This window comes from Ambystoma mexicanum, chromosome 11 (genome assembly GCF_040938575.1).
Source record: "Ambystoma mexicanum isolate Mex_15411 chromosome 11, UKY_AmexF1_1, whole genome shotgun sequence".
In the NCBI taxonomy this organism is placed as follows: Eukaryota; Metazoa; Chordata; class Amphibia; order Caudata; family Ambystomatidae; genus Ambystoma; species Ambystoma mexicanum.
In genome coordinates, this window is record NC_090934.1 from 1026214111 (window position 1) to 1026223682 (window position 9572).

The following is a 9572-nucleotide window of genomic DNA, read 5'->3' on the forward strand; positions in this document are numbered from 1 at the left end:
TGGCGCAAATACTTGAGATCGTTATGGAGTCCACCGGCTTTATGCACCAGTAAAAACCAGGCGGACCCCAAAAGGATCCATTGTACTCGCTGCCTGCCATGCTCACATGTCAGACATCATTTATTTGTAATTGGGAACACTGCTTACCATCCACACATGGTGAGCAGCGTTCGCAATGAAAATTCAATGCTGCCCAACACGTGAGTATGTAGGGCAGCATTTAATTGTAATTGTGAGCATCGCTTGTGAGCATGCCAGGCAGCATTTAATTGTAATTGTGAGCATAAATTGCGAGAAAACATGGAAAGAGGCGCTCACAATTAAAAGTAAACGTTGCATTTTGCTCTGCACATTTGTAATCTGCCATGAAAAGGAGGAAGATTTGGCAGCAGGGAGCCATTTACATTACAGTGCTAAGCAACTGGGTGGCTGACAGAGATGCAGGTCTGGGTCCAGCAGCAGAATCCACCCCCAATGGTCCCTGGGGATAGTTAGGGGGCAGAGTTTGCCTCTGCTTTGGAACACCTTTCTTGACCTCACACCTGGAGGACTTTAGAAAGGATTGCTCTCTCAGCATGGCCAGCAAAATCACCTTTCAGGTTTGGATTCCACAGATGATTCCAAGAAGCAATGAAAGACCCCTTGCTTTAAAGGTAAAAGTCCATAGTTGATTGGACTAAAGCTTTCCTGCCTTTGGTCCAATCCCTGTTCTTGAAACACGTGAATTTTGGCCTACTGACATACCATCCAACGTGCTTTGCTCTAGAGGAAGGCGAGGGGACAGGAAGGAGAGTGAGAGTCAGAGAGAAACAAGATGGTGGAAGTCTTTTGCCAATGTGCATATGTCTCCCTGGCTATATTAACCCTTCCCCTTCCCTTCTCAATAGAATCAAATGCCTTTAGAAATACAGCACCCTGGTGTGTGGCCTCACCCTTTGTGAATGGGTGTGCCCTTTGAATCCCGTTCCCAGGCTAGCTTCCTGTGGAGTGGTTGTCTCTAGGGAAAGGGCATTAGCTGCCCTTTCAAAGGAACAAAGAGAGGGAATCCCCCAAGTCTACAGTCTCGCCAGTGGGCAGGAGAAGGCTTGTCTGGAACAAATACACACATCCCCTCCACAGGTGAACTGGGCTCACAGGCTGACACGTGTCATATTAATTTAACATGGCTGGGATACCTATGGGAGATGCTGGCCACCAAACCCTAACTTGGGTATGGCTCATATTTACAGTTTAACATGACACCAGGATGGACTGCTCAGATTTAAGCAGTTTTGGGAACATGGGTGCAGACTCTGTGCTGCAGTCTTGGATGTCACTACAGCTATCAAGAGGGCACCTGAGGCCCAAACCTGCTATGTGCCACTGGGAAAGCAGACTCTGTAAATCAGGATACTGATTTAGCAGGACACAGACACATGCTATGTTTTTGGCATTGAGCTTGTGAAAGGGGAATCTGATCAGTGGATTACCCTTTCAGAGATGGAATTACCTGCTTTTTTAGAATTGAATCAAAATCAAAAAATACGGGCTTGGCCTTTCTCACACACCCTTGCCTGATGATGATTCATCAAAGAAGGATTACTTCCATTTAACAACTGAGTGGACAGAACCCATCAGCTACCAAACAACAAGGCTGATTGCTGCTTCAAGCATACACAATCTTTTACCCAAAACTGTATCATATATGACATTAAAATATTTATTAAGAGGTGCAATGCTGTAACGTAGCTGCTGAGACCCAAACCAAACCCAAAATTCAGTGGACATTTTAACAAAGACGCATTTCTGTTATATCTGTACTTATGTAATTAAAAGGTGTGACTGGTTACTGAGAGGGAATTTAAATGAAGAGTTAGATGTCAAGGGGTTCCAATCCTGCGCACTTTGAGTCAATTCAGAACTACCCAACCCTGGGGCGTGGCTATGCGTGATACAGGATGGTGGCATAATCCAGAGCTCCTGCTCGGATATCAATATTTAGCTGCATAGGGGCATTGAAATATATTTCCCAAGGCCCCCAAGCCCCTCCAAAACAACCCTAGCACTCCCCCACCCACTCCAAAACATTCCCAGTGCATCCACCTGCTCCAGAAATAACCGCAGGGCCCCACACCCATTCCAAAAACAGCCCCAGGGCTCCCCTACCTACTCCAAAAACAACCCAAAGACACCCTCGCCCTTTCCACACACAACCTCAGGGACCCTTCCTTATCTCCTACAATCTTGGTCCTGTTTCATTCCTATGACTGGATTCAAACACTGTTGAAAGGGATAGAGAGTGCGCTTCGAGGGTGTCTATTTCCAGGGTCAGCCACTCCCACTGACCCTAAGCCTGGCCCCATCACACTGAGCATGTGTGGCTGGGGCCATGGTTGGATGGAATATGTGCAACTATCACCTAAAAATACATTGGGCCTCATTACAAGTCCGGCGGTAGCCATGCCGGAAAAACAGTCAGGCTGCTGCCGGACCCGAAATACCATTCCGCCTCCGTGATTGGCAGAATCACTGGGGCATTACAACCGTGGTGACCTGGTAATTCAGGAGGTGGAATTCCATAAATCCTTATTCCAATGGAGTCCCATAGGACTCCATGGGGATGGGACAATGGAAACACTGGTTCCGTCTATGACGGAGGCAGTGTTTCCATTTCCATCTGCAGGTGGGTGGCGTTACCCCTGTCTCGAGCCTGTCTCAGCCTCCTCAGCCGTCAGCCCGGACCCCTGCTTGGTCACACTGCAATTACACCAATGTACAGGTACTCTACTGGAACATTCGCTAGCCTGATACAGTTACCAGCACACCTATATACTATCTTCCTGGTGTATCTCCGATGCATATCTCTACTTGTATGTACTTACAGTCCTCATACGATAGTCATAGGCTCGCTCCCACGTTCATGCTGCCGGACACACCCACAGTCCCTGCCGTCGCTGCTGCTACGTAGAGCTAACCTGACCAAACGCATGCATGTTTTTGCCTAAATAGTTCAACCTGTACTCCTCCAGACTACCATGCACTGAGTCATCTAAGCTATCTTCCTTGCTTATGCATGCCAATGATCATGCCTGAGAACTTCAATGCACCTTGCACATTCCTTTCTGTGCCTCCTCTAGCTGCCACCCTATGCCTGTTGCACAAGCGCTTTAGAAGTGTATTTGCTTAGCCCTAGCGCCATGACTGTTTTTAGAAGTGTATTCTGTTCAGCCCTAGCGCCGCGCTAGTTATTACAAGTGTATTTTGCTTAGCCCACACGTGTGCCGCCTCTGGTCGCCACCTCCTCATGCCTGTTGCTCTAGCGCATTAGAAGTGTATTTTGCTTAGCCTTAGCGCCATGCCTGTTTTTAGAAGTGTATTTTGTTTAGCCCACACGTGTGCCTCCTCTAGTCACCACCTCCTCATGCCTGTTGCTCTAGCGCATTAGAAGTGTATTTTGCTTAGCCCTAGCGCCGTGCCAGTTCTTAGAAGTATACTTTATTTAGCCCACACATGAGCCTCCTTTGGGTGCCACTATACGCCTTCATCAGTATCCTGCTAGCCAGCCCATCTAACTGGCGACCACACTCTCACACTGTCTAGGCCATCTGCTCCAGGCCTACCTCTGCATCTCTCAACATCTCTCCACCGCTGCCATTGCATCTAAAATGCATTTTGCCCTCGTTACTGTCCTACTCCTCCTATCCTCGCATGCCAGCACAGCACAACACGCTCCACAAACTAAGCAGTTATTTTTATTTCTCGCCAAGCACGTACTGCTCACTCGTCAGGCCCTAACCCAGTCACTGCTCCTCCCAAACATTGACAAGCACCTCATATTGCCTCCGCCCACAACTGGCTGCTCACCTACACAGCTTACACTGCCTCTCGCTCTCCACATGACTAACCCCTACCTAAACGCGCCGGCACTCTGGCTCTCACACTTCGCCACCAAACCTACACCTAATCAGCCATGCCCCACACCTACCAGAAATTCCAGGCTCGGCTCGCGCTTACGCCTCCTACCTTACTCCCAATACACTACATTCAACAACACAGCCACGCCAGACAGTCTGCCCAAGCTAGACGTCCGGAAACCTGCTCTGAGTTCCCTACCCTTGCTATCTCAGGTACCTACATCTGCCAACAGTCCACCTTTGCCTCATCGCATTACACTGACCTCATCCAATCTCCCCAGTCCTCCTTGTGCTATATCAGTCAGAAACCAAAGACTAGCCTCCAGATGTCATCACTGGTCCTACCACCTGAACAACCTGCCCACCGACAAAAGCCCTAACTTTGATTTGCATATGGTCTTTCCCTTCTGTAATGGCTTGGCAGGCGAAGAACGGTGGTCTGGAAGGTTGCCCAGAGCATTGCCAGTGGTTAAGATTAATTCTAAACCTTCCAGCCATCACCTCTTTGTTTTTGCTAACTTTAGCTTCAACAAATCCACAACCTCTGCAGCACCTAAAACTGACCTGGCCCTTCATGCCCACAACGCCAATATTGCCTCTAAACTTAAAGGTGCGCTCATCAACGCCCGCTCCATTCCTGCGCACGCCCTCGATATTGGTGCTCTCATCGCCACGGAAAACCTTGACTTTCTCGCGATCACGGAAACGTGGCTGCATGCGGCCTCGGTCCCCACCCTGACTTTGGCCATCCCCAATGGTTACACAATCCTCAGGTGCGACAGGGACGCCAATCAAACCAAGGGAGGAGGGTTAGCATTTATATTTAAGAGCTTGCTCAATCTTAGAGCAGTCAACAGCCTGCGGCTGCCCTCTGCGGAACGACTCTCGATCAAACTGCCCATCTCTCTGAATCACACCACCACAGTGCACCTTATCCATAGGCCCCCTGGCCCCACATCCTCCTTTGTAGAGGACATCTCATCTATTCTAGCCGCGAGTACCAAGCCTAACTCCCAAATCATACTACTAGGCGACCTTAATCTAGGCTATCTAGACATGAATGATGCCAAAGCCACGGACTTTGGAAGTGTACTTGACGACTTCAGCCTTACCCAACACATTAAAGAACCCACCCACATCAAGGGTTGCACCCTTGATTGGGTCTCAGACATGAACTGTGCGCTTAACGTAACATCTGTCTCCCCATGCGCCTGGTCCGATCACCACATAATACTATTTTCCATCAACTCCAGCCCACCCATAGATAAACCAAACTTGCCCCCCCCACTCTCACTCGCAATAAGATGGATATCACAGCCGAGAAGCTACTCCCTTTCATCCTCCCTCTACTGAACGCGACCTCCTCCACTTGCCTGGATCCTACTGTCCTAGTAAACACTTACAACCGCGCTCTGTTAAATGCTCTTAATACCGTTGCCCCCTCAAACTGCGCAAACAAAAACCGCGCTCCCACCTTAATTCTTGGGTCACCTACGCGACCTGCGTAAAGAAAAGAGACAAGCCAAGGCCCACTGGAAATGCTCTCCTTCCCTAGTCAATAAAAATAACCTCACCTCAGCCTCCCTTACCTACAAAGAAGGCATCCTAGCCGTAAAAAAGGAAGTTTACAACAAAATGATCTCACAAGCACAATCTAGCACCAAGGAACTATTCAAGATCCTCAAGGAACTTGAGTCTCCTGTTGCCCCACTGGATACATGCACCCCAGATACGGAGTGGTGCACTAACATTCAAAAGGCGCTGTTAGACAAAATTGCAATGCTCCAAGCCAAAATCAATACCAAAAAAAGCCACCTGTCTGACTCTTCGGGCAACCCCCCTACCTACAAACCCACCCCACCTAAACATTCCTTCAAACCCTTTAGCTTCACACCCCTCACTATCAATGAGGTTGAAAAAATTATCCTGAAGCTCAAGCCCTTCAACTGCCAAGGTGACGCTTGCCCAGACCGATCATAGAGGAAGCTGCACATGATCTCGCCCCATTCATCACCACTCTCATCAATGCATCCTTCTTATCGGGCACTGTTCCTAACAATCTCAAGGATGCGTGGGTCATCCCGTTAATCAAAAAGCCTAATCTTGATCCTAGCAACCCTTCCAACTATAGGCCCATCACCACTGTGCCTTACCTTCTTAAAATCCTTGACCGAGAGGCCTATCTCCAAATACAGGACTACCTTGAGACCAACAATCTACTTGGGCTTTGGCAGTCCGGTTTCCGCCCCAGACACGGCACTGAAACAGCCCTGATTGATTTGAAAACCCAAATTGAGGACGTAAAAGACAAGGGCAAACAAGCACTCCTGCTCCTCCTTGACCTCTCAGCAGCCTTCGATTTGGTCGATCATCAAATCCTTTGCCACCACCTTAAGACTGCTGCCCATTTCTCTGACGCAGCTACATCATGGATCAGCTCATTCTTTGCAAACAGAACCATCAGGGTCTTCTCATCCTCAGCCGCAGCTGACCCAGCACATTTCTCGCGTGTGGAGTCCCGCAAGGCTCTTGTGTGTCTCCCACTCTCTACAACGTGTTTACTAAACTGCTCTTTGATATACTTGACCATCTGGGTGTCTCCTACACTAACTGTGCGGACGACACCCAGATACTCATCCATATCAATGGCGACTATGCAAGAGCTCTCAACGCAGTATACACTGTCATCAAGGCCTGGATGGCACATCACAGGCTTTGCCTCAATGGTGAAAAAATGGAGCTACTCATCCTAGGCTCCCACTCCAAACTCGCCAAACTTGACCCCAAATACAAATCCTTCTCTATCGACGGAAACGATATCAAAGTCTCTAACATCACAAAAACACTAGGAATCTACCTAGACTCTACCCTGTCGCTCAATAGACAAACCAATTCTGTAGTCTCAGCGTCAGCCTACACTTGCAAACTGATCACAGCATGCCATCCCTTTCTGACAATGGGCAACTGCCTGATCCTCGCCAGAACCCTCATCATGTCCAAAATCGATTATTGCAATGCCCTCTACCTAGGGTCAAGTAAAAGGAACCTCAATAAACTCCAGGTCACACAGAACAATGCCATATAGGTGGCTCTTCACATTCCCAGGCGATCCCACATCGCCCACACCAGACGTAACCTGCAATGGCTTCCCATTGCCCATTGCATATCCCTCAAAGCTATAGTTCTTACTCACAAGGCCCAGAACAATGCAGAACCTGCATACCTATCCTCACGCTTCACACAACATACAGCATCCAGACCCCTGAGATCTGCCCAGGCTCACACCCTCACTATTCCTAGCTTCAAGCTTCACACCACAAGAGGTTTGAGCTTCCCAGTCCTCGCAGCTAAGCTCTGGAACTCCCTACCCAACACGCTCAGAACTGTTCAACATCTCCACTCCTTCAAACACAAAACCAAACAGTGGCTACATGAAAGGGATGCCCAGGCCACCTCCTCACTTTAATATTATCTTGTAAATAGGTGTAAATGGCATATGCTGAAACTTTATAATATAACCTGTAAATTGCACAATGTATACACCTGTAACATGTAACTTGTAACTGTCCACAAAGCATGCGCCCAGATGCCCCGGGGCAAGGCGCGCAATACAAATAAACTAAATACAAATACAAATACAAGTCAGGCCTGGCGGGAGTGACAATTCCCGCCTGCAGAACTCTGAATCAGCTGGTCCGGAAACAACGGTGGCAGGGGATTTACCACCACATTTGTTTCCGGACCGGCTGGGTCATAATGGGGCCCATTGTGTCTCTTAATGGTTACACCGGGGATTTTTTCTCTAGCAAAGTGCAGGTTTCAGGCTCATGATCAGATTTACTGTATTTTAATGTCCCTGGGTAATTTGAAAGTGGTTTGCTTCTTCTCAACAAATCCGTTTAGCAATTCTAGGAACAGAGAGCTCTACTGTAACAATCCATGCTTTCCAGTGCCAAGGCAGTTAATTCTGTGAATCAGTTAAGATTCCAGCTCTGCCCCATCTGGCTTCTTCCAGGAACTTGGCCTCCTGCCTTTGTGGTCTATGTGTAACTGTTGTCCTGTGAAGCTAGTCAAAAAGGAGATAGGCACACTTATCACGCCCATTTGAATCACCCTTCATTTCTTGCCGGACAATCCTGACTTGTAGAGGGGGGGGGTCTCTTATCCTTGCCAGCCTATGCACGCCAGTGAAGGTTATTCATTTAATCACCAGTTTTGATTGGCTGCCCTTCGTGTTAAGGTCTGTCTCTCGTAGGACAAAATGGGTTTTTGCAATATAGTTTGCATTTCAGATGTCATCCATCTTGGTAACGCCTCAAAGGAACGTTATCTTGAGAATACACGTACCCCTCTCGTGCTAGCAAAATCGTGTGTAAAACTCCCCGCACACCCCTCAGAATACACGTACCCCTCTCACGCTAGCGAAATCACGTGTAAAACTCTGTGCGCACCCCTCAGAATACACGTACCCCTCTCACTCTAGCGAAATCGTGTGTAAAACTCCCCATGCACCCCTCCGAATACACGTACCCCATTCACACAAGGCCTATCGCTTGTGAAACTTCCTGCACCCCCCCGGGGAGTTTTGCACACGATTTCGCTAGCACGAGAGGGGTACGTGTATTCTGAGGGGTGCGCGGGGAGTTTTACACGCGATTTCTCTAGCGCGATGGTGATATGTGTATACTGAGGGGTGCGCAGGGAGTTTTACACGCGAATTGGCAGTGTGGGTCCTCCTGGGTGTGCCCACTCCCTCCTCCCCAGGCCCTGCAGGCAGCCCACACCACAGGGGACTACCCTACACCCCTGGCCATGCCCTGCATGCAGCCCATCCTCCCTGGGCATGCCCCTCAGGCAACCCTTCACCCTGGGCATGCCCCGGAGGAAGCCCATCCACCCTGGGCATGCTAGGCAGGCAGCCCACATGGCACCATGTACTTGTGAGCCCCAACACATGTCCCACCCACCATTGATGGCTACCTGCCAGCAGTCCGCGACTCATGTCCCCCTGCTCACCCACCATTGACAGGCACCTGCCAGCAGGCCCCGACTCATGTCCCCCTGCACCCCCGGCCACCCTCCCACCATTGACGGGCACCTGCCAGCAAGCCCCGACTCATGTCCCCCTGTACCCCACCCACCCACCATTGACGGGCACCTGCCAGCAGGCCCCGACTCATGTCCCCCTGCACGTCCACCCACCCACCATTGACGGACACCTGCCAGCAGGCCCTGACTCATGTCCCCCTGCACTCCCACCCATCCACCATTGACGGGCACCTGCCAGCAGGCCCCGACTCATGTCCCCCTGCACGTCCACCCACCCACCATTGACGGACACCTGCCAGCAGGCCCCGACTCATGTCCCCCTGCACGTCCACCCACCCACCATTGACGGACACCTGCCAGCAGGCCCTGACTCATGTCCCCCTGCACTCCCACCCATCCACCATTGACGGGCACCTGCCAGCAGGCCCCGACTCATGTCCCCCTGCACTCCCACCCATCCACCATTGACGGGCACCTGCCAGCAGGCCCCGACTCATGTCCTCCTGCACCCCCGCCCACCCACCATTGACGGGCACCTGCCAGCAGGCCCCGACTCATGTCCCAACAAACAACATGTCCTAACAAAACAGAGCCATGTCCCTAAAGCCAACCCTAAACCCCCTTGCCCCC